This window comes from Acomys russatus, chromosome 26 (genome assembly GCF_903995435.1).
Source record: "Acomys russatus chromosome 26, mAcoRus1.1, whole genome shotgun sequence".
Lineage (NCBI taxonomy): Eukaryota > Metazoa > Chordata > Mammalia > Rodentia > Muridae > Acomys > Acomys russatus.
In genome coordinates this window covers 8,451,326-8,477,467 of record NC_067162.1, presented here as the reverse complement: position 1 = coordinate 8,477,467, position 26,142 = coordinate 8,451,326, and the positions used below count along the sequence as shown (strand labels likewise).

At 41.0% G+C, this 26,142-nt stretch overlaps 1 protein-coding gene across 3 annotated transcripts in view; it reads right to left on the bottom strand.

The window, feature by feature from the left end:
• Positions 1-26,142, bottom strand: part of Inpp4b (inositol polyphosphate-4-phosphatase type II B) — a 345,013-nt gene that overhangs the window by 265,406 nt on the left and 53,465 nt on the right. The window lies entirely within an intron of this gene.

Genomic DNA, 26,142 nt, shown 5'->3' with positions numbered 1-26,142 from the left:
CAGTGATGGCTGCTATGCTAATTCTCCAGCCTGCCCCTGTGAATTTGATGCTTTGAGATCTCATAGACCACAGATATCATCCGGTCTGCTTCTGCCTGGTTTAGTATATGAGCAGAAAGCTCGTCAGGTTTCTATGTGTTGTTGGACATGACATGATTTTCTTCTCAATAATAAATGTTCATTATATGTGTGAAACAATTTAGTTTTTAATTATCCATTATATTATATTATACAAATTCTTCCCATACTTTGGCTACCATGTTTCATGCTCTGGTGAATATGAGTGCAGATACCTCATTGCAACTCTGATATTACTTCCTCCAGCATATGCTCCCAAGTGGGACTACTGGTCCACATGGAAATCTCATCTGTACTGTTTTGAAGAACTTCCATATTGTTTTCCACAATGAATCAAACTTATATTCCTCCCAGCAATGGTGTGGCTGTGTTTCTGTCCCCATATCCTCAGCAACATTTGCTGTCTCTTGTCTTTTCAATAAAAAACATTCCTACAGGTAAGAAATGATCTGATTTTCATGTACATGCTCTTATAATTAGTGAAGTTGACCACCTGTTCCTGTATCTGTTGGCCTTCATCCTGGCAGAGATGTCTATTTGAGTCTTTTACCTTAAAAATTTTATTTATGTATGTGCACATCCATGTATACAGTGTGTGTGTGTGTGTGTGTGTGTGTGTGTGTGTGTGTATGTGTGTGTGTGTGTCCACATGCAGGAGCATCTGTGTAGAAGTCAAAGAATAATTTGGGAGTTGGTTGCTTCCAAAATATGCGTCTTCACCTCTGAACTCAGTCAGCGAGCTCTTTCACACTCTGAGCCGTGTTACCAGCATCCTTTGTCCATTTCTAGATGAGATTGTTTTGTCTGGCTTTCACAATTAAGTTGTGAGTTTTCTTTTACATATTTCTGACATATTTTGCCTATTAACCCCCTGTTAATGCATACATGCACATACACAAACACAAATATTTTTCAATGTGTAGACTGCCTTTCCATTTCCTTAGTGACATGTTTTTAAATACTGACTAGAAGAATTTAAGGTCATTTATACATCTAGCAGGCACAAACTGATGCTGATGCCCACTTAGAATTTTGCCTTGTAATGTCTCCCAAGAATAGTTCTTACAATTCAGCCAGCTAGTGCTCTGCCTGCTGCTTCCTGGGAAAGAATGTAGGAAAAAAGAATAAGTCTTTCAGAGGATCTGCAAATTCCCAAAGCAGCAGGAGAAGTTATAAAAAGAAAGGCATTTGACCAATTCCATGGGAACATCTTTATGATTCCTGTTATCTGTATTAAGTAGTGAAAAAAGTAAGAATGAAAAGAATCTAATGAACAGATACCTAACATTTGTGGGGGCCAAAGCTTACTTTTTTCCCTAACTTCTGTTACTGCATGGTGTGTGTGTGTGTGTGTGTGTGTGTGTGTGTGTGTGTGTGTGTATGTGGGTATGTTTGAATGCATATGTATGTATGGTGTGTGTGCTTGTGAATGTATGTTTTTGTGTATGTATGTATGTGTTTACATGTGTATGTCTGTATGTTGTGTATATGATGTGCCTGTACATGTCTTCTTTGTGTATGTATATGTTTGAGTATGTATGTGTGTGTGCTGTGTGCATTTGTGAGTGTATCTTTTATCTATGTGTGTGTGTTTGCCTATATGTGTGTATATGTGTGCTTGTATATGTGGTGTTTGAATGTATGTTTTTGTGTATCTGTGCATGTTTGTTTGTGTATGTCTATGTGTGTGCACGTATGTGTGTGTGTGTATGTTGTGTGTTTGCACTGAGTTCACATATTTGTGGAACTGCTTTTTTCCTTCTACCTTGAATGCTCTCCACAGGTTCTGGCCACTGAACTCAGGCCACCGATCCTGCTACTTCCTTTACTCACCGAGCCATCTTGCAGTCCTACTGTGCACTGACTACTCAACCATTCTCTGTCAAGGAGCATACCCTTTGTAGTTTAGTCATTAACAGTAACTATAGGCTTTACTCCTTAGAATTTACTGCTTCCATTCCTGAGAAATTTGCTTCCTATGAACCAGAAGAAACACTGCTGTGAGTCAAATGGATTCTGACCTGTTCACCTGTCCTGTTAAGTGTCTGATGTTCTAAATTCTCAAATACTAAAGTGAAATCTGCTACATATGCTGTTTGCTGCCACTAAAGCCCTTGGAAGACGGGAAAAAAATAGTGAAACTACAGAATGGGAGAATCAACTGACTTTTGAGTGTTTGTTTGATGTATATTGATGGGACAGAAAACTGCATAATGGCTTAGATTAAATTTAATGACCATACCCAAATTATCAAGACAGTGAAACTGCTACCTGGGGGGGGGGGCGGGGAATATACAGTTTGTCCAGCAGCCTGTGTGAGTCATTTCCCATGTGAGCCCTGCCTTTGCCACAGAGACAGTCGCTGTCCTATGCAGGGCCTTCTTGTCTTTTCCTTAGAGTTGTATCACAAAGCTGGTGCTGGTGTTTGCTACTCATTTGTATACCCAGAAAAAGCACATGCATACTATATATCTTCCTTGTTCATACCTCTTTTGAAAGTTACTCACATCATTCCATCCACCTGAGGTTTCTTTTCATTGCCAGATGTTTATTTTTTCTGTGACTGTATGTCGTGTTCCATCCCTATTATTCTCGGTGGATGTTTGATTCGTTTCATTGTACTGATTGCATTGGAATAAAGATAACCTGCTGTTATTAAATTATTTTACATGGGTCTGAGGACCACGTGTAAATAATTTTCTAACACACAGACTCACAGCCATAACTGTTAAATATCTTCAGCCATCACACCTGCAACAGGACTTGCATGGCTGCTCACAATCCTATGAACCTTTCAGGTGTTGACCTGTTCTGGAAACTGTTCAATTTTCTTTTCTTGTCAGTTGTGGGTGGGCAATAGACTGTTTCCTTTTGGGACCCTGACTGATACCGATTTAAGAGCCATGCACGTGTGTAGAAGAGAACCAAAGCAAAGGGTTAAGGTACCATGGGAGCTGCTCCCTCGGGCTCATCGATAAAGCACGGAGAGGCATCTGTGTTATTTTCTGAGGAGCTCAGAGGATGCCTGATCAAGAAGCACACTCATTCTGTTCAGCTTTGGAGATGTATGAGATAATGAACGCAGAGCTACCCATCTCTCTGGAAGGACAGGTGGTCTCTACCTGGATGACTTGTAGAGCAGAGGCTTTGAGTGAGTGCCAGCTGGACTTCAAGCTGTGGGGTGAGGAAGGCATAGTCTTGGTACAGTCCCTCAGATCCTCTTGTTAGCTCATCAATAGTCACCACCACACTTCGAAATGAAACATTACTGTAGTGCATTTTATTCCATGAGCCAGTGGATGCTAGCTATGACCTGAATTCACAAATTTTCTCCCTTATTGTTTTTTCTTTCCTCCCTTTGTCTGAAAATGATGAGGCAGGTACTTTTGATGCATGTTCATCAATGACACACTCCACATCATATCACCTCCTTATTTTCTCAGGCTTTGAGTATTAAAAATGAACACTCCCCCCCCCCACACACACACACATTTAGTAGCTCACACAAAACTGAGAGGCAGCTATTAAATTCAGAAAGTAAAATTATTATTAGAAATGTGAATAAAGGCACGTGAGGATGCTATAGGAAATACAATTTCTCAGATGTGGGATGCTTTTCTTATGGGCAAGCTTCATCGTTTATGGACCACAAGGAGAAATGCCTCTATGGTAAGATGCATTTAATACTTTAGGAACAATCGATAGCACCTGTTAACTAAAGTGACCAGTTGGAATTATGCAGGGTGTCTGCACAGGGTAGAGTTGTAGGGTGCTTTCCTCCCTAGACCCTTATAGAAAAGGTGGCCTAACTGTCATGTGACAGGTGAGGAGGGATCAGCCTCAGGTCCTCTTGCTCCCAACGCACGGCTGCTGCTGCTAATGGAAAGAGAAATGGAGAAATGAGAGCCGGCCACCATCCCCCTGAGCATCATGGTTTGTGGGGGTACCTCCGGCTTTGTCCTGCTCTACATGGAGCAGGTCACATGGCTAAGTAGCAGGCAATCTGAAGACCCCTTAAATGCAGACGTAAAGCCACATGTGACCTTTTGCTAATGGGCCATTAGATGCCATCTGGATTAAAGCTTGGCTCTTCTGTTTTGTCGGTCTTGTTTCTGAGACAGAACCAGACAACTGAACCCTCCTGCTTGGAGCCCTGCGCCCCAAGAACTTAAACCACCACTATTCACTGCTGATTTCAATGGTAGAAAGTAAGCTATATATATATATATATATATATTATATATATATATATATATATATATATATATATATATATATATATATAATTTTTTTTAAACAGAAAAGTATTACAAACTCTATGGTACCTGACAATGAATTATTTGCATACACATATTTGATAGAAAAGCTACCTTGCCCACTCCTTCAGTGACATTTAACACTTTATAGATTAGCAAAAGTGCGAGTCTCTTTTTGTCAGTGCTACTTGATGTCCTACACTCAGCTTCATGTTTATAGTTTTAAACAAAGGATGTGATGCAAAACATGCATATCTTATTTTATGGGATAATTTAGATTGAAAAACTTACCTATGGAAGTTTTATCACTGAAGCTCTGTTTTTAAAAAGCCTGTCACAACATGTGCAGATAATAGCTGTATGTAGTTGCCCTGGACTTACTTGTCTTCCATAGAGATAGGAGAATACAGTGTTTAATGCATTGTATCCGTTACTCAGTAACAAAATTCCAAAGGCAATGTAAGAGAGGGAACATTTGTAATGGTTTACAACTTGTGGGATGCAACACAAGTTAGAAAGCATGGCAGCAAAAGTGGGGTGCCGGGGAAGGTTGCTGGTTATACTGTGTCAAACAGCCCTGAAGCAAAGAAAGAAAATATGGTCCTGTACTACGAAACCTGAATGCCTGCTTCTCAATTACCCATTTCCTCCAGCAAGGCCCCACCTCCTACACTTCTACAGCCTTCCTGAAACAGTGATGCCAGCTGGGGACCAATTATCCAAACACATGAGTCTATAAGGGATATCTTGTTTTCAAACTGCAACTTGCAAGAATGCTTAATTCAGTCAAATTCAGCTGTAATTTGATCTGTGTGGCTATGATTAATCTATTTAGTGGCCGAGGTAGGACCCCTACATCCTCTCAAATCCTCAATGTCCTTTGTCCAATTAATTGCTTTGCCTTGAGTGTGGACAAGGCTCATAGCTTGCTTCTAAGCTAGGATACAACAAAGTGATGGGGTGTGACTCTTTCAATGATCCTACTCTATGGAACCTGTGAAGGATGTCATCTTTATGGAGCTTAGGATTCAAATTTAGCAGAATGGGCCTAGAGGCTGTCTTCCCAGGCTTGGGGGTGCTCAGATTGCCAGAAACTGCAAGTATTCTCCAACATCTGAGATGCCCTCAAGGTGAAAGGTAGCAAAAGCTGAGGTTTTCATACAGCCATAAGACACTAAAATTCTGTCTACAATAGGACTACCCAAAACAAAGTAAAGTAAAAAACAAACAAAAAACAAAACACAGAAAACAAACAAACAAACAAAAACAGGTTCTTGCCCAGCTGGGTTCCAAGACAAGGATAAATGTGCACAGTATTTTGACTCCAGCTTCTGAGATCATGGACAGAGAACTCAATAGGTCTGGACCTCGAGGAACTAGGAGACAGCAAATATGTGCGGTGGTAATCTGCTATATTTGAGTTACTATACATTTCTCTGTCCTCGGTTCCTTTACATGTGAAATAGAAATGTTTGAATTGCCTTGATGAGCCTTGGGCCCCGAGTGCCTTGGTGATTTCAAGACACACATGCCAGGACCTGGTTCTGAGAGGAAGCTCACTCATTGGTGGTGACATTTCTACTGCACTGATGTGAGATAATTAAATTTCAGAAGAGTATATTCAATCGCCTTAGGAAGATGTGAACTCAGCTAAGGTTAATAGTGATGATGAAAATAAGCATTTTTTTTTTTTTACTTTGGAAGCTGCTAACCCGCTTAAGTTTTATTCCTTCTCAAGTCTCTGATGGGGTTCAAGACCAGATAGTTTAGTTTTACAATTAAGCTCAGTTGTGCAGGGGTTAAGATGTTTTTAGGTCTTTGTAGATGTTTTAAATTGATAATGATGAGATATGATAGATGTCAATTTACATTCAGAATTTTAGATGCACCATGATAGGAAAGATGTTTTCTTCAAGGCTGCCAAATACAAATAGCCAAAATACTAACAATGTAACATTTAGATAATTCACAATTGTTTCATTGTTCTTCTTGCTGTAGGTAGTTTATTGCATATATGTGTAATAATATAAATGTATATGTAAAAATAAAAATATTTAATAAAAAATATTCTGATAATCAAGAACTTGACTAACTTAACTGTATTATATTTGACTCTTCAAACAGTCCAAAATAAAATTGAAAATCAGGGGAACCTGCCTTAAGGCATGCTCCTTGTCCTTGCAAGCCTCCGAGGCACAGTTTCCCTTAGTAACTCCTTATGGTGACGAAGGAGAAATCTATTTCAAGCTTACAATAGCTCAAGCCACGTTTGGAACACAATCACCTCTTCTGCCAAAAATGTAAAAATTGTTCCATATTTGTACAAGAGGATAAATTTAAGCTTTATAGAGAAATATTTAAAACAAAGCAATTTCAAAACACATTAAAAAATTTTCAAGATAGACTTCATCCATTTGGTACAGAGAAATCCCACTGCAAAAGACCTCATTTTCCTTAACAGCCATCTGAGCTGGCTTGCTTTCAGCCTAACTTTCTGAAAGTGAGCTTTATTTATTACTCTCATTTTGATTCCAAATCATTTTAATTACCAATAAAAAGCAAGCACCAATACAGAATGGGATATTACTTATGTGGATGTTTTTAGAGCTAGAATAGATACTGGTCTCATTCCAAAGGTTCTATAAAACATTTTTATAAGTGAATTCTGACCATAAAATTTTTGTAAAATCCCCTTTTACTAGTAGAAAAAAAAAATAATAAAGCAAAACAAAGAATGGTTTGTGTCTTAAAGAATGTCAAGTACAATTAGAATATTTTACCTAAAGCTGTAAAAAGCGTTGCCCGTGCCTCAATTCCGTTACTAGGATCATGGTTGAGAATAGGAAGGATTTCCCTTGTACACTTTCAGTGTAGACAGGAAGAGGACATTTGCATATTGTCACCATCACAGCTGATGTTGTCCTGGTGGTTTGTCACTCTGGAACCCAGAGGACACTTTGTAATAGAGCCAGGTGAACAAGAGCTGCCTGTTGCTGCCTGTTGAGGTACGGGGATCTCAATAGCTGACTAGACTCCATAGCCCACCCTGTTTTATGCTGATGAAGATACTGATGTTGTAGAGGTGGAGGAAGAGACAGGAGCAGGACATTATCTCATGGATAATAAGACTATCAGTTGCTTCTGAGTTCACATAAATCTCCATACCTGTAAAAGCTTTTATAAAAATAAAAATCCTGAAAGTTTATAATAAATAAAACTAATACAAATTGGCCTTTCACTAGTCTTGGGCATTGGAGTTTTGCCTATGTTTTTAATAATGAATTCTACAGGCGGAAGGTGCTGGCAAATCTGACAGAGAAATGATCAAGAACTCTAAATCGCCCAAAATGCCTTTTATGCCCATTTTTATTTACCCTACACTCTGATTTATATACTTTCTCATCAACTAGAATGCTAACAAAGTTTAACAATTTGCTATTTTTGATAGCTCAGCCACTAACTGCTTATAAATTTGGCCAGACTATTTAATGGTTTGACCCTTTGATCTACAAACAGGAAGGAATAATGTCCTTCATTCTTTTTTTCCTGAGGGAAGGGAGGCTCGGAAGCAAATATAGTCTGAGCACACCTTGAAAAATAATAAGACACCATGTAAATGCAACCTAATGTTACCATTAATATTAATATAGCATTTCTGGACCTTAGCCCATTGGATGTGACTGCTGCTAATTCATAAACTGAATTTAGCAGCATTTATTAGCAATGGCACTTCTGTGCTTTCAAGATATCGCCACTTAGTAGTCAGCAGACTTTGCCTATCTTTTCTAATAATGATTATAAATGGATTTTATTCATAATTTATAAAATAGTTCCTCTCTTGTAGCTAAAGGGGAACAGCCACAGGAATAGTAATCTGTTATTCCCTTCTTCTGCAAAGACTTCTTAAGTAGCTAGGAGTTCCAGACAGATCGAGAATGGCTATGAGACACACACACACACACACACACACACACACACACACACACACACACTCACTAAACAAAGGTAGATAACCAAATCATTTAGATTCCCAATAGAACAATAACAAATTCCAAACAAAACAGTAGTTACCTACATTTTAATTATTTTAAAATTATTAAAAGAGCTGAATACCAAAGCAAAGAGATGTATGACACTCCACAGACACTAGGAGCAACAGCTGTCCACTTGCCTGCATCCCTCGGTATTTCCCTTCTTACAGCGTACAGCTAACTTAGCAAGCAACCTCTGGGAAATGACTCCCAGAACCTTATTTTTCCATTATGGGGTTGTGATAATTCGCACAAACTTTCTCATCTCAACTGCTGTCCTCAGTTTACTGGCACAGGCAAACAGCTATCCATCCTTCTCAGGAAGCCATGAAAATATAGTCACCACAACAGGAACAGGATGTCTAACTCGCTGCATGTCATCATTGCCAAAGATGTGCTGAGCTGGGCACTTAATTTACATAGATGTGATCTCCATGGCCTAGAAGTTTGCGACCTAAGCATCAGCCCTGCCTCCTTATCCCCTTCAGGAGAGTCTGCCCACAGACGTCCTGATTATTAAACCCACAGGAACACTCTAAAATAGCCATTAGCTTGCCTCCGTTTCTCTTTGCATCTCTCTCACTCTTGCCTTCCGCTACCCCAAAACCTAAGGAGATTTGTGGGAATGAGAAATCATATGGATAGAATTGAAATGCAAAAATATTTTCAAATACAAATGCCATGAAATAATAGGAGCTGAATGAGACCACAAAACTTTTATACCCATGACGTGGAGAGGATAAAACAACAACAACAAAAATACTCTCATAAAACAAACTAGAAGCCACATAAAGAGGAGGTGAGAAATTGTATCTGGATGAATAACAGTAATTAAGATCTGTGGATTGAAGCCAGGAAGAGAGAAGACTATTGTTTTCAAGATGGTAAAAGACAGACTTTGGATGTGTCCAAACAAAATGTATCTTCCTAAATATGCTTTCTGCTCTCACAGCTCAGCAAAATAAGACACATTAGGGAAACCCCAAGCAAGCCGAGGCCCTGCTATCTTCATCACTATTTGGCTGAAATCAGAGCCCACATTTTAAGTCCTAGAGTGGTAAGACCGAGGAGCTTCAGTGCTAAATTAGGACAATCCAAGAGGACAACAAGTTCCATTAATTGGAGACCTCTGAATTTGAAATGGCTTGGGGGGGGGGTCATCGGGAGCCATTTATTCTCCCATTGGCCAGGCTCAATTTCACAGCTCATCTGGGTTTCAGTAGATGCCAGGCTTACTTGGAAATCGGCAATATCTTTAATTTTCCATTTCGCTTTGTGATCATGAAACCCAGTCCTCCTTTGTTGAAATATTGAAAAAAAAAAAAAACAGTCTATAAGCTAATGTATAGTCTGAAAGAGCCTTGATAACCAAATCAATCTTCAATATGATAAAAAGAGGTGGAGTCATAATGGGTCCTGTCATGTGGTGACTCCATCACATGATGCCATTCCATTATAAACTTCTATGGTAAATAGTAGTTTCTTTTTGATGGAACAAATCAAATGGGAGCCATTTCAAAACTAGTGTTCCTTAAATTTCAAATTTAACACATATTCACAAATATGTATCAAATATATGCCATGTTCTTGTCTTTTGGAATGAAAATTCTTCAACTTTCTGCTTAGTAAACACAATATGAGAGTTGTAAAAAAACCAGAACATGTATGATTTCAGTTTTTAGATGAAAGTACTAGATATATTCAGAACATTTGATGATGATGATGATGATGATGATGTGCTCTGAGAAAGAAACCCAAACCGTTATTATGGAGTGAAATACGACATTACAGCTGATGTAATTTGAATCTGCACTGTCCTCCAAAGACCCACGTGGAAAAGGTGTGGCCCTCAGCTTTGCTCTTTGAAAGGTGGTGGAACCAGTCAGTATGTGGCCTACCAATAAGTCTCGGGACACTGAGGTAGTGTCCTCAAATAGCATTATGACAGGCTTATCTTCTTGTCTTCATTCTTGAATCCCAGGCACCGTGAGTTGTACATGTGTGTTCTAGCATGTCCTCAACCATGACATGTCCAATCACTACAGGCCAAAGAGCAACTGAACCAATACACCATGGACTGGACTGAAAGTCAATGAAAACTCAAGCCAAAGAAAACCTTTTCTCTTTTTAAGCTAGTTGCTTTTAGGGTTTTTGTCATAGTGGCAGAAGGTTGTCTAACACACAAAATAAAGACGGGAGAAAGCCAATTAAATATTTATTGGAGTATTTTCCCGGGATAGGGAAGTATCTAACAAAATTAACTTTCTTGCTTTTATATACACTAACAAAGATGCTGTTATTTTCATTTAGCTGTCAACTTGAGAAAGTTAAAATTAAACATAGTAAATTTCAGTAAAGCATTATTAAAATGATCCGTTAATGAAAATGTCCAAGCAAATAAGTTATGCATGGAATTTTGCAGCACCTTCTCAGTGTTGTGGACATAGACAACTGGCATGGAAGTGCAAAGCGTTCTGAGACTACGAGACATTGAGGCAGGTGAATATTTTCTCCTAAATTTAGCTCTCTTTCTGACAAGGGTGATTCATAAAAATGGGATTATCTCACAGAAAAGGTAGAGGAAACATGGTTCCAAGTCCTAGTTTGAGGTTCAATATTCTCATTACAAGTCACAATAATGTATTAATGCCTTGAAGGAAATAAAAGAGGAGACAGTGTGGTGATAAGTTTTTATGAAAACATCTCTTGGGTCCTAAGAGACTGTAAGTTTTCCTAGATCTCACAGCCAGAGTTAATAATACACCTTTAGATGACTTAAGACTTAGGACTGCTATTCCACTGCCTAGTGTTGTTTGTTTAACCTACATTAAGAGACCAATGGAACAACTTACTCACCTTGGATTCCCCTTTGTAATCAGTTTTTACAACCTAAGCTAATACCTAGTTTTAGCCTTAAGTTATGTACTCTTCCATGCCTCTGATCCAGGGAATTGTGTGTGTGTGTGTGTGTGTGTGTGTGTGTGTGTGTGTGTGTGTGTGTGTGTTGTGGCAATAATTAATTGAAAACAGCAGACAGGGCAAAAGTGACCTTATACAACAAATATCCACCATAAATTCTGGAAACAGACTGAATACTGCTTGAAAAATTTGTTTGCAGTGCTGAGTTCTTTGGGGTCAACTGAAGTAAATAACTTAATTCCTTGGTAAATTAACTGTTAAAGATTTCTGTAAAGCGTCCCTCATTTCTTTCCCATGTGATGTTCTCTCTGCTGTCCAATAAACATGGAGCAAAGCTCTCGTTAGGGACACATGCTGATGGAGATAGAGACAGATTCAGATGAGACACAGATTACAGACAGGCCGTCTCCACACCACGGACAGACGGAAAGCACAGCGAGAGAGATGGAGAATTCAAACCTGGGCTGCCTATTGGGTAAATTAGCCCAGGAGGAAGTCTGTGATTTCATTCCCTAATGTGACGTGGAAGCCACAGAGAAGCAAGGCTGTGAGAAGCTCAACAGAATGTCAGAACGCCATAACTCTAACTGCTGCCCTGTAATTATGAAACAAAAGACATAACCACATGACTGCAAAAGACCGTGAAAAGTGAAGATAATCTCAGCTCCACCATGGGAGTAATATTTTTCCATCTTGAAGCCTTTGCTTCTGATACAGCAGTGGGTTGAGACCCGCCCGACTCCTGCTTTCCCAAGAGTTTGCCAGAAAGCCTGTATATTCATGAACCCTAAGTCAGTTATGTCACTATTAATTATCATGGCAGCGGGTGAAAATAATGCGGCAATATTCGCCTACTTAATCAACTCAAAGCATTCAGCATAAACATGTTCCAACATCAGGTCTCACTGGAGAAAAATAAATGTTTCCGGAGTATTTTACGTTACAGGAGAAAGTCTATTAGGAGTTAAAATCAGGCTTGCATGCATCACCAGCAGAAACTTATCAAGGGGAAGCTTCGAGTCAGTGTGTGGCAGGCTTTTGGAATAGCCTTCTCTTTCTTATTTCTTTTTGCCGTGATGGGATCAAACCCAGATTCCTGGGTAGAAGAGATGAACGTTTTCCCAGTGATCCGTGGCCCTGTCCGTACAATTGACGAGTGTAAATCTCGGGCATAAAGAACAATTTACTCTTTTGAACAGAAGTTTGTTGATGGGCTAAATTAAGTAGTAATGCTTCCGGTTTGCAGACCAGAAGTCAGTCGCCCAACTCAGGGCAGTGATGCCCAAAAGGAATCTATAGGAAAATCAGTTCCCCATGAAGCCATGGCAGGGTCACCAGAGCAAAGGCGCCCCCAGGGTCCGCTTCTCTGAGGGCCTCCTCCAAGGCAGAGCCACTCCCCCCCCGGAACCCCCCCCCCCCCCGGCCCCGGCTCCGTTGGTGCTCAGAGGGGCTGGAGCACTCCCAGCCTGCTGGATGCAGCAAGCTGAAGGAAGAGCTGCTGAAGAAGCTGGTATTTAGTGCTCAGCCTTGCCAGCACCAGGGAGGGGAGCAGCTGTGAGTTTTCTAGGCTTTTTACAACTCTTTCCCTTTCGGCAAGAAAGATGTGTTGTTCCTCTGCCAGACTCCTGCTGCATTTGTCTGTTTATTAGCTTTTGCTGCATACGCTGTCTAGTAGCCAACATCGTCATGGTGATAGCCACGTCTTTACAATCTGGGTTTAAATAAATTAACTCCGAGACAGTTATCAGCCGCATGTCTTTATTTGGACAGAAACTCTGACATCACTAAAGACAGGTCACTCTGTAGTGAAGAGAGTCCCAGAGAGGAAAACTGACTGGCGCGTGAGATGGAGGAAGATTCCAGAATCTTTTCCCAAACAGAGGAAAAGGAAAGCCAGTGTAAAAGGAATGTAAAAGGAATGCTATTTTTGCAGTCTGTCGTTCTCTCTCCTCTGTGCCTCAGTCTCTCCTTCCCTCCCTCTCTCTTCTCTCTTAATCTCTTTCTCTCAATCTCTCTTCTCTCTCTCTTCTCTCTCTCTCTGCAAGCAAGACTGTTAGGAACCCAGATCTATTTTCCCACAGCAACTTAGCCCCGCATGAGCCTCTGAGGGAGGAAAAGTCAACAGACTGTCAGTCAACAAAAACCATGAAAGACAACATGATATAGACTGGCAGTCTCGGGCCCAATTTTCCTGTCTCTGACAGAGACAAAAGAGCTTTTCTCTAAAAGTATGAAGCACAACAGGCTCCTTTACCACATCATTGGTTTCTGAAAACATTTGGTAAAGATAAAATGTCTTTGAAGAAACATGTACATGGGGAGGGAATATAGGAATCACTCCATTGATCTGGTGCTAAGACATGTTTTGCATAAGTGTTACACCCTCATTAACATTCCTAACTTTACTTTATAATAGCAGAATAAGCTCGCTACTCACAAACCATTGGGCCTCAGCCATGAGAAGACCTCATGCGATGTAAACATTGATTAAGTTCCCTGCTGTTTGGAACCTGTCTGACAGCACTGACGCTGTTGAAGACTACCGATCCCATTGTCATTTTTTTTCCCCACTGTCATTTTTTTCAAGATGTAGATGATCCAGAATGTTAGCGCTTACGAAATTATGCTTTAACTTTGCAAAATTAAACTTGTATTTCTTGTTGCAAAGCATTTTGCAGACAAGCTCCAGGTCCGGGTTGTTTGTATTTTGCTTTGCAAAGAAGTGCCTGAGACGGGACTCCCCAGGTCAAATGTCTACTGTCACAGCAGCTGGTTCTCCCATAGGTTTTTGGGGACTCTTCTATAAGGACTGAAGGATGTTCTGTCTCTGTCCTTGTCTCTGTCTCTGTCTCTCTGTCTGTCTCTCTGTTTGTCTCTCTCTGTCTCTGTCTCTGTCTGTCTCTCTCTCTGTGTCTGTCTGTCTGTCTGTCTGTCTGTCTGTCTGTCTCTCTCTCTCTCTCTCTCTCTCTCTCTCTCTCTCTCTCTCTCTCTCTCTCTCTCTCCCTGCCTCACCCTATTGGCTGTCCTCCCTGCAGTGTTTCTGGGACTACCTGGCAATATTTCCAGCACTATTCCAAAACATGAAGGGCCACCCGGGCCCAGCCTGCCCTGCTCCCTCTCTGGAGTCCTTGCTACCAGGCCCTACTGCCCACTCTCATTGGGTGTCAGCTAATACCACCTCCACTGGTCATTCCCTTCGAAAGCCCACGTGTTCACAGTAATGAGTGTCTCCTGTTGTCTCCCTAGATCTAGAGGAGGAAGCTGCCTCATGCTGCCTGGGAAATGTGACAATTTAGAGGACTCTTTTGGCACTGTCTAGGGTCACAGAAGCTTCCAGACTCTTAAATGATCCCTTATATACCATATTCAAATAGGTTGTGTGGGTTTTCTTCTGACTGGGCCCTGAGGAATTGCCAGACTCTCTGAGACAGAGTCATTGCCACCATCCTCACTTCACGTAGTTAACATCTTGCTAACTTTTTGGTGGGTAAAAAGAAATCCTGGGACTCGAACCCAGCATTCAAATTCCAATGCCAGCGAAACTGCGGCAGGAATTCCTTGCACCTATAAAGTGAGCAAAGTATTTTATATTTATGCTGTCGATCAAACCCTGTACATAGAATATGGGAGACAGGCAGGAAAAAAAAAAAAAAAAAGATGGATATTTAAAGCAGAGCTTCTGTATTGTGCAAAACCCACAGCTAGTTTTCACATCAAGATGCTCCAGTTGCAATCATCCCTGACAATGGCTTGGGGTGTCTACTCAGCAACGCAGAGGCGCCTCACAATATGTGAGCTTGTTGGGAACTGTCCTATGTGGTCATTGTTGCCTTTAAAACTACAAAAGCAAAATGCTCGGTGAAATGTCTCTTCTCTCCAGCCCCTGCACTGCCAGGCACTCCGAAACGTGCACACAGGTGATGGAAGAGACTGGTAAAAGACCGTGTAGGCTCTATTTCCCAATGGAGTGCCCAGGACACTTCTCCGGAGAGGAGTGTCCTTACACTGGCTGGCTGGCCAAGTAGCCGGTTTCCCTTTCTTCTCATCTGCTCAGTGACTGGGCTTCTAGAGGCTGCTTTGTTGTGCCTATAAATTACAGGAAATCCTGCATAGCACAATGGGAGGCACTGGCCAGAGCTTAATCAAGCTGAAGAAAGTGTCATAAACACTTCCCGGTGGCCTCCGGCAACTGGTGAAGTGAAGACAACAAAAGACAGTGAAAACTGGAGGCACCAGCCTTATCCCTTCTTTCCACAATATCAGAACTGAAACAGGAGAAAAAGTTGCAACTATATTTATATTGTTTATACTTTATAAATATGTCAAGACATGTTTTGCATGCTATGAATATAAATTTTTATTTTAACGTCTTATACATGCATATATTCATATATGTATATACTATACTATAGATTTTCCCCAACCATATATCTAGGACTGATCAAGAATTGAACAAATCTATTTCCTAGCATTTAGTTAGTTCATATATGTATGTATGTGGATGTGGGATGGATGCTTGTGCCATGGTCCATATATGAAGGTCAGAGGACAAATTATGGGAGGTCTCTCTTTTCTTCCACCATGTAGATGCTACGGACTGAACTTGGGCTGTTGGCCTTAGTGGCAAGTGCATTTGCAGGTTGAGCCATCTTACTTGCCCCAATAAGAGGGGAAATCTCTATCCTACTTAAATGAGATCAGACTTAACTCCTTTCAGGAGCTCATGGCATACAACGATCAGAAATCAAGTAAGATTCAAAGAACAAAACCAAACAAACATTTGTGCCTCTCTGTCTGTTTGTTGTCAATGAGATGCCTCTGCAAGTGAAAACTGGTTTTTATATCCCCAATATCATCAGAATTTATTGTCGGGAAAACGAGTCGCAAATGGCAGCTTCCAAAGCGTCTCTGTGTATCGGTGCATGCAATCTCCTGCAGGAAGTGCTTTCTCAGAGCAGTCATGGGCTCAGTTATCCATGGAAGCTTTTGCTGACAAGCAGCCTACTGAGTTATGAAGGCATTTTCTGAGAAATCCATAGGATGATGTGTTCCCATCACTCAGATAATTAAACTTTATCACTCCACTTTGAGTCACTAATGCTCAGAGTTCTACCCAAGAACACACATGAGTTAAGAGTGCAGTCAGGGGAGATGACTTGCTTGGCAAGATATGTGAGGCAGAAGCACAGGCATCTAAGGTTGGCTTCTCGGGATATATGTAATAAGGCCTGTGTGGTGATTCATGACTATTATCCAGGGGAGGGGGTTAAGACAGGCATATTACTGCAGCTCATTTGAGAGACCAGAGTCAATGTACTTCAGGCTCATGAAAGACTCTCAAAACTCAACAAAGACACCAGACATTGACCTCTGTGTTCCACAAACTCACATGTGCGCACACACACACACACACACACACACACACCAAATACAATTATGTTAAATACAATAAAAATCTGCATCTTTGCAATTATGAATATTCTAACTCTGTCCTTCAAAATTTATGAGGGGATTAAATAGAAATCACACTAGCACATTTAGAAGCAAATTGTCAAGGTTGAAAATAGTCTTTAATCTGCAAGAGTGTGTGTCAGCCTCTAGGGGGAGCTCCGTGCTCTTCTCCTCACAGTTCCTGAAGGACAGGTCAGGAAAAAAAAAAAAAAAAAGAAACTCAGTCTTCCTGTGAGGGGTCAACCTGACTGGTCAGACGCGATGACACTGTAGGGACTGTGTTTGCAGGACTGGGGCTTTTAGAAGAATCCAGAGGTCAGTACAGCAACTATGGCTCACAACCTCCTTTCCTTCCGTGTAACAACCATACCTAATCAGCAACGCCCCGCCCCGCCGTTCTCCCCCTCCCGCCTCTCCTGCCTCCCGCGAAGATACTTAGGGCTTTTCTGGTGAACTGGCCACGATATTGAAACACACTACTTCTAGTTCTTTTTCTGATAGTATATGATATTACAGAGATGAGTTATAAACTTTATAGAACACCATTAACTATTTTTGTGACTTTGAGTGCATTCCTTTACTTTCAAAATCCCACCCTCCTTACTAGATGCTATCTAATGTGCGCCTAACTGCAAAACTTTGTGCATGTTTATTTGCAACAATTTATTCTCAATGGAATTTCTTTCCAAATGAAATTGTGTTCAATAAGTCCTGGCAGTTTAAGCCATTTCTCTACTGTGTGATTTAATTGGCGTATCATACCAAAGGTCACAGAATAAAAATTATACCACACAGGAAGCATCTAAAAACCTAAGAAAGGTGCGTATGATTTTTCAGAAGCAGAAAATCTGACACAGAGGAGCCCCAAACCACCTAAATAGAAATCTCACCAGCAGAGTCACATCTGCTAAATGTAATGAAGCATATTGTGTACCGTGTGCCACACGCCTCCGCGGAGCCATGGGACGTGGGCTCAGCAAACGTGCACACTGATTCTTAACACCTACCAATTCAGACTGCACACACACCTTGCATAAACCTCTGTCCTGGCGGAGCCAGCTGCATGGCTTCTATGACTATGTGGCAATTAGGCACATGTTTGGATGGCACAGCCCATCCTTTCAAAAAGAGGAACAGGGTTTTCACCAATAAGAAGCATATGGGATTCCTTGTCCCCTCCTGCACATATGGAATTACTATTTATTTATTTATTTATTTTGTATTTTGTGTGTGTGTGTGTGTGTGTGTGTGTGTGTGCGCGCGCACACACACACACACACACACACACACACACACACACGCACGTGCGCACATACATACATTTATGTGCATATGCAGGTCAGAGGACAGCACGATACATTATTCCTCAGGAGAAGTCACATCCCAGGGTTTCTTACTTCCCTGGAGGTTGACAGGGTAGACTGACAGTTCTGCCTGTCTCCATCTTCCCACCACTGGGATTGCAGCACACCAACTTTTAAACTCACCACACACACACACACACACACACACACACACACACACACACAGATATATATGATCAAATTAAGGTCCCTGTATGTTCTCTAGTCCTCTACTTTATGTCTTTCCTGTATTTAGGATCCTTGAGGAATAAGCTGGCCAGATCACAGTTAAACAACAGAGGGGAGTATCAGAGTCATAAATTCCAAATCTTCTAAAGTCTTTATCTGAACAAGAGTGAGCTGGAATTATGGAAGATAGGACCAGAAAACCTTAAATTGCACTTGGCCCGTTGCCTTAAAACTTCAAATTAGGGCACTGTAACAAGAGCGCCTTCATTAAAATGATCTTTATTTTAGGCTGATCTTAGGTGCCATCATGTCATTTTCCATATGGTATATGGGAAATCCATTTCAGGCCACATGATTATGGGTTCTGTTTAACATATGCTTAAAATAAGATTTCCAGGCCAGTTATCTGTCTATAGACTCTTTCAAGGCATTTGGTTATTTGTTTGTTTGTTTGTTTGTTTGTATGTGTACAGGCATACCATGGGGTACATGTGGAGGTCAGAGGACAACCCGTAGGGGTTGGTTCTTGTAAGGCATGGGGATCCTTGGGCTGGAATTCAGTTTATCAGGACTGGAGGCCAGCGCCTTACCTACTGCCCCTGGTTACCTACTAGTTTAATGATGTCTGTTGTTCCTCCTGTCGTTGTGAACTGACGAAGCAGTTATATTTGCAGCGCCTGGCTCATTCATAGGTTTGGATGAGCTGCTGGCTACGCTGAAGCCTGACGTCCTAAGATAGCTCATTCATATGCCTGGACCCTCAGCCAAGATGGTGTTGCATTTGCTGTGACATCTGGGACTCGCTCCTTTAGCAGGCTTTGATCTGAGCCTCTCATGTGATGATGGCAGTCTTTCCAGAGGGCAAAGGTGAAACCGAGAGTGTCTCTTAAATTAGAGGAGCATAAGACATCCTGGGTCACTGCTGCATCCTTCCCCTCATGGCACATGACAGGGGAGAACGGATTTACAAGGTGGAAAATTAGACCCCACTCCTTTATAAAAGAAGCTTTAAAGAGTTTCCCAGCACATCTGACAAAACACATACACACGAAAGTTAGGATCTGGGAGGCTGGGTGAGGGGTGTGATGTAGACCCCTTTGCTTTCAACAGTTTGTACTTATGGACAGAGGAGAAACCAGAGGCCGTGGCCTCATTGCTCGGAGTAATTATTTAGCATGGAGCCATGGCAATGCTGTGCTGGCATATGTCATGCACGGGGCTCAGCATATCCTCACACCTTAACAATGGTGAGGGAAGTAGGGGCGAGACCGTTTCACCAGAACTAAGGTGTATCTTGCCATTTTATTTATTAGACACATATCCTTATCAACTACGAAAAATCATGACCTTCTCAGCAACAGGAAGCAATTACATTTGTGCATATAATTGTTACATAACAGCACAGAAGCGATTCAGAAGTTACTGGCTTTGGGCACATTCAAAGCAGCTGGTGTTTAATCAAAGAACCTTGAGAAGCAGTTCAGCTTATCAGAGCGGGAGGCTGATGAAGTCCTGGCTTTGATTCCCCAGCAATAGGCCAATTAACTTCAAGGGGAGTGACCCTACAGTATACAAGGCTCGCCTTGATCCCTCCTCACCCTGCTGAGTCCTTCCTTCACCTCAAGAGAAATGGGCGATGGAATTCAATATGAAGCGTCTATTTTTGTGACTACCACATACTCTGTGAGATGCTGATAGACCTGCAAATCTATGACCCTATATAACTATCTTTTGAGAAAATGTCAGATTTGTAAGAGAAAAAAATAGGACACTTCGAATAGCTAATAGCTAGCAGGCATGTCCAAATTGTGGCCTAAACTATGAACCCGTGTGTCCTGGTATGGCTATGAATGTGACAGGACACACTTTGTAAAGGTCATCACAATGTCAAATTATTGGACAGTCTTTTCTTTTGCATACTATAACCTACAGCTGGACAAAGGGCTCAGATCATGCACTATGTTCAAAGGAGAAAGGTATTTTTTATTAAGGGCTATCAACAATGCATAAAGGTGCTGGAGAGATAGCTATGCAGTTAGGAGCACTAGCTGCTCTTCCCGAGTACCTGGGTTCGATTCCCAGCCCTCAGATGATGGCTCACAACCATCTGTAACTCCATTCCAGGGAGCCCAATTCCCTCTTCTGGTCTCTGTGGAATAGGGTACACAGGTGGTGCACAGACACACATGTAGACAAAGTATTTATACACACAACATAAAATAATTCATCTACAAGCACAAAGATAGTGATATTTGCACTACACGTTTAAATGTGGATCTAATGTTCCAAGTTAAAAGCAGAAGGCAACATTCTAGATTTTCAAAAGGCATTGGGTGGAGTTAGGAAACAAAGAAAATTAAAAAAAAAAAACAAAAAACAAAAAAAACAGGCTTCTGTGTAAATGTAAATCTAAAAGAACACTACTAGGAGTGTAGGTACCAGCCCAGTGAGAAAGAATTTAGAACTGTGTGAGGTGATACATGCACGTAGTCCCCGAAATTCAGAAGTGGGGATGCAAATGTGAGGTCAGCCAGGCTGTGAGAACCTGTCTTAAAAGGAAACTCAAAAATTAAGTCAGAAAAGAGAGGAAGGGGTCGGGGAGGAGAAAGAGGCGGAGGGAACAGAAAAAGAATCTACCTTGTTTTGGAAGGCACTAGAAAACAACTGTAGCAGCAATGGAAGAAAACAAATGAAGTCTTTTGAGGAAGCTTATGCTGGCCACAGAGACATGTTTGTGTGCAGAGGAAATGAGTGGCCAGGAAGGAGACTCCTAGGTAGTTATCCGCTACAGTAAATAACATGAGTACACAAAAGACCAACACCATGAGGAAAACATCCAGAGACCAATGGACAGGTCATGCCTCCAGGGTGATGTGTGAGTGACTCACTGTGCTCTGAGAGGGGCTGACTGAAAATGGGAAAATGGAAAGTTTATATAAGGTTTGATAGTGTGATGGAAACCTGGACAGCCTCATAGTCATCTACTGTCTAGTCGCCAGCTGCTGGACAATAATAAAAGGCTTGGTTGGGGGTCACCCAGTAAGCATGGCGACCTCTTGATTTTTGCATTGGGACAGTGGCAAGTTCTGAGGCAAAATGCAGTAGACAGTGTGAAGGGAGTGGCTGAGGTGAGGGCCGGGGACACTGGTGTTACAATTCTCCCCAGCCACACTTAGTACCCTAGGAAAAAGAAAAGTGACTGGACAATAGAAGTTCCAGGCTCGGAAGCTAGGGGTTGCAGCTAAGGGAGACTATCTACAGTTTTAATGAAGACATCTGAAACACTCCCGTCATATGGCTGTGGCAAGGAGAGGAGCCAGGCTAAGCAGGCAAGACTTACAAGCCTAGTTAGACATTTTAAGAAAGAAAAAAATAAAAGAAGAGACAAGGAAGAAAGGAAGGAAAAAGAGAGAAAGAAAGAGAAGTGTATGTCCTTAGGAGAAGAAGGCAAATGCTGAGGTAAAATGGTAAATATCAAAACTTGTTAGGAGAAAACATCGGGGAACACTTCGAGCTATGGAAAAGGACAAACAGGATTGCATGGAATTTGAAAAGGTTCTAGAGCAAAGGAAAGGCCATACTAAAGACAGGGAATTAAGAACCATAGTATATAAAGGTCTCATAAAGTCAGAAACCCACAATATAAATATCTATCCCATCATAACAGACATTTAAATTGCCCATAATTTTATACTAATACAAAATATTTTGTAATGAAATTCTGGAAGGCTGAAGTCAATACAGTTATACTTTGTATTTATCTGAATAATATTTATAAATCCTGAAGTCCTGCTTTAAATGCATGCATGCCACTTTTAAGTGACATCCCGGCAGAGTTCAAATGCAATATGTATAAAAGATATTGATGTGAAGAGAAGAAGTTACTCGCAGACTGTAAAAGGAGACTTGCCCACGGCTGCATCACTGAGCAACCCAACCACACCAAGAAGCACAATCAGTGAAATCTCAATAGACTGAAAATTCTCCAGCTTTTAACGCAGCTATGTGGTGTGAACATGTACCCAGTCACTCTTTCCGAAGTAAGAATTCTCAAAATTAGGTTGCCTGATAGAATTTGTTAGTGAGGGTTTGTTTTTTTTTTTTTTACCCTTTCCATATTCATGTTATTTCCAGATAAAAATATCAAGAAGGAAAGATCAAATAATGCCTTTGAGAACCTCCAGGTCACTCTAACATAGCCAGAATTGAAAACCATGCTGGGCACTGGGATTCTGCACTCCAAAATATGAGAACCAGATGGACACCTTATGGCCAGGCTGGGCATCTGTGCTTCAGATAGAGGCCCGGTAGCAAAGTCTCTATGTCTCCATGATCAATGCTCAGAGGGCAGCTTCATGGCCACTTGAAAGCCCTCATTTGCTGTAACAATCAATTTAGGAAGTAATCTTGTCTTTCCAGATAACACCCATGTCTAATGGCCGCCCTGACCTTTTTCCTGCAATGGTCATTCTGGCTGGAATTGGAAAAAAATCAGTTCAGAAACCATTATAAAAGAAATCTAGCCTGTGCAGGGATTTTATATGATGGCCAGTGGCTGGCTTGTCACCCCCTCGCCCATGCACATATCATCCACTGTACTTAGAAACAACACTGGTATTATAGCTTCAAAAGTCTTTCTGACATTTCTTCAAGAAAGAGTAAAGAACACTGGTGAAAATTAGGTTTTGGAGGAAGGCACCAAGGGAACCATTGGCTTATGGAACCTAACCATGCACCCTTGGTTTTCTCACTGAATGGTACCAGGACCAGGTCCCTCTTTTGTAAAAATCAGGAACTAGTATCATAATATCATAGTATTCACCCTCACACTGTTTGTTATCAAGAGCATGATAAGAAAAAGAAGGGAATACGATTATAAGCTGAGCAGTTGGCAGCGGTTCCTCCGTACTATGGCTAACCCAAGTTTGTCCTAGACTCAGCACGGCTAGAGCAGGTCTCCCGGTCTCGGCATGTTTGCTTTGTGTAATTTGGGATTCCTCCCACTTTCAGGGTTCAAATTCCATTGTCTGTTATAAATGGTTGCACCAGAGGAAAAACAAAGCTCTTAAATTTGACCCCCAAGGTACACATTTTATATAGTCCGAAAATAATATCAAACAGCTTTCATGTTGACTGATGTCACTATCAACAAATGACATTAAGACATGAATGTAAATGTCATACATAGTTTGTGCTTACACTGGTTAAAAACTTCATTTTCTTTTAACTTGATGTTTTTCAAGGCTCTTGGGATCTCAGAGTCCTGTAATCCACTTCAGTAAGTTGTTGACTTAAAATAACCCATCTCAGCAAGAAATTCTTTTTCTTTTCTTTTTTTTTTTTTTTTTTAAGAAATTCTTTTTCATGTCAAAGATTCTGGGGTTAGACTGAACTTTCATCCCACTTTTCTCTAAGTTTGGTTTTTGTGCCCATTTAGAAAAAAAAATGGCAAAGTGATAGTTACTATTATTATACAATACTGATTGTAGAAAGAACATAAAGCCTGACAATTATATTGGAGCCTTGAGTCTTGTTTGCTTCTGCACTAAATGTTGTGTGTAAGAGAAGCTTTTAAAGAACACCAAGCAGAGCATTATTACAGGTCATTTTAAACACCAAGTAGACCCCAGTACAGACCATGAGTTCTCAGTCCTGGCATCATCTATGTGAATTCTGTCTCTGTGACAGTATTCCTATAAAAATAATGTATACACAGGTAGAAATTATGAAAAAAAAAAGCCAGAACCTATTGTGTACAGGGGTGGATGGGGACCCAACCCAGCAGGACTAAAAGAAGGGTCAAGCTATAAAACTTGCTCACTTATGATTTTCAGTATCGTTTAATTCTTTAGAAGCAGCTGGTCATCTAAAACCATTCTGTCAGTTTACCAGGTAGAGGGAGGTCATGGTCAAGGGGTTTCAAAATCTTCACCATAAAAAAGCAAACGCTTTTAAGCCAGGGAAATTCACAAGAATCTACTCTGAAAGTTCATCTGAGAGATTCACATTCCTTGGGACTATTTCATATTGAAAGTCAAATGTGGTTATGATACACTAGACATAATTAATGCTAAAATCCTTCTCTAGACCACAAAGAATTTAGGTCATTCTGTGGACAGGATAGCGTCTATGTTAATTCTCCTAATCCCACGGGATTCAGGTCAAAGACCTACATACTGCAGGAAGAGAGAACATAATTTTAGATAACATTTGAAAGGAATCTTACAAAGTGAGTAAGAATCTGTATCAGCATCTTCCTTGTTGAGGTGTTCACCAAGGGCAAATATTTATAGTCTACAGCTACCTTCCTGCTCTGTGGGTCCTCTAGTTAGCATGTGCCTGCTCGTTTTGCTCAGCATCAAGCTGTCTCATTGTGTCAACTACTCTCTTAAGTGTCTGCTAAGTCTGTCTTTAAGTATATCTAAAGTCACACCACCTTGCTTGTCATGACACTGCCAACATACTGAGGGGCCCACACTGCCATACTCTCCTACCCCATAGAGCAGATGGCACAATCATTTAAAAGTGCAAAAGTGTGGCTTGAGGGATCAAGGAGATGTCTGAGCAGTCAAAAGCACTTGCTGCTTTGGCAGAGGATATGGATTCAGCTCACAACCACTAAGATTAAGAGTTATTGGTGTCCTCTTTTGGCCTTCAATGGGACTACGCATATTCATGGAACTCATACATACGTGCAGGCAACAAACAAAACATACAAATAGGATTGTTATGTCTTTTACATATCTAAAGCCACTCATCGTCTTCCAGAGTCTGAGAAGAGGGAAAATATTGCTAAGATCCTAAGTGGGCTGGTGCAGTCTACAAGCCTGGCACAGTCTCTAATGTGATCTGACTCAGTTTTGTTAAGTGTGGCAGGCACTGTTATTTGCCTACCCCATATCAACTTGGCATATGTTCTTTAATGGAATAACTCCAGGTTTGTCTGGACTGGCGATTTTCCCAGCTTTTCTTAAAGTCTTATAGTCAAGGTTCACTACTTGAGTGTGGCACCTGTGACATGTAAGAGGCTCTCTGTAATTGAGGGGCTTTTTTTTTTTAAGTTTCCAGTTAGCTATCAGAGAAATTTCATGGCCATCCTATAAAATTAGGTTCCCTACTGCCTCTGATGTCATAGAATTCTGTCCTTGGTAACATTGATTGCAAGCTGTAATTATGTTTCTGTAGTTTTGTTTGTGTCTCTTGACTCCTCTGAAAGTTCTATAATCACCATTTATGTCTTATTTATAGTTGGTCATTGTCACCTCTCACAGCAGTGGTACTAGATAAATACTTGTGGTGGATAAGAAAGAATTAAATCATTTGTTTTATTTAAGAACTAAACATCGTAAATTACATAAGTCCATTACATCAATGGGCATTTGTGACACACTTATCTTGTTTAAGGCCTAAATGTTGATGATGTCAGAGTAATTAACGGTAACTACAACAGGGCTCACGCCCTTAAGAATTATGAAGACCAGTGCAAGGGAAAATGCATGGTCATACACAATCATTATGGGTGTCACAAGCATGACACAGATGCCACAAGAGTTCAAAGGAGAAAGAAATCCTTATTGTTGAGTACCGGGAAAGCACTATAACTGATGTTTAGAATGGTAGCACCCAGCACTACTTAGATGAAGGTGGAAAGACGAGTGAACAGTGGAGTGAGCTGCACCTCAGAGCGGTAATCTAGAAGGTGCTTCCAGAAGCTCGGGTTGCAAGTGAGGAACCTGGAACAGCTTACTGAATATAAAAGATACAAGTAGCATCCCTGTGTGTTCACCGCCTTCAGCAGTTTGGTCCACGGAATAACAATAATTGTGCTCTGGGCTGGCAGAATGGCTCCGTGGGGTGTGGCACTGGCTGGCAAGG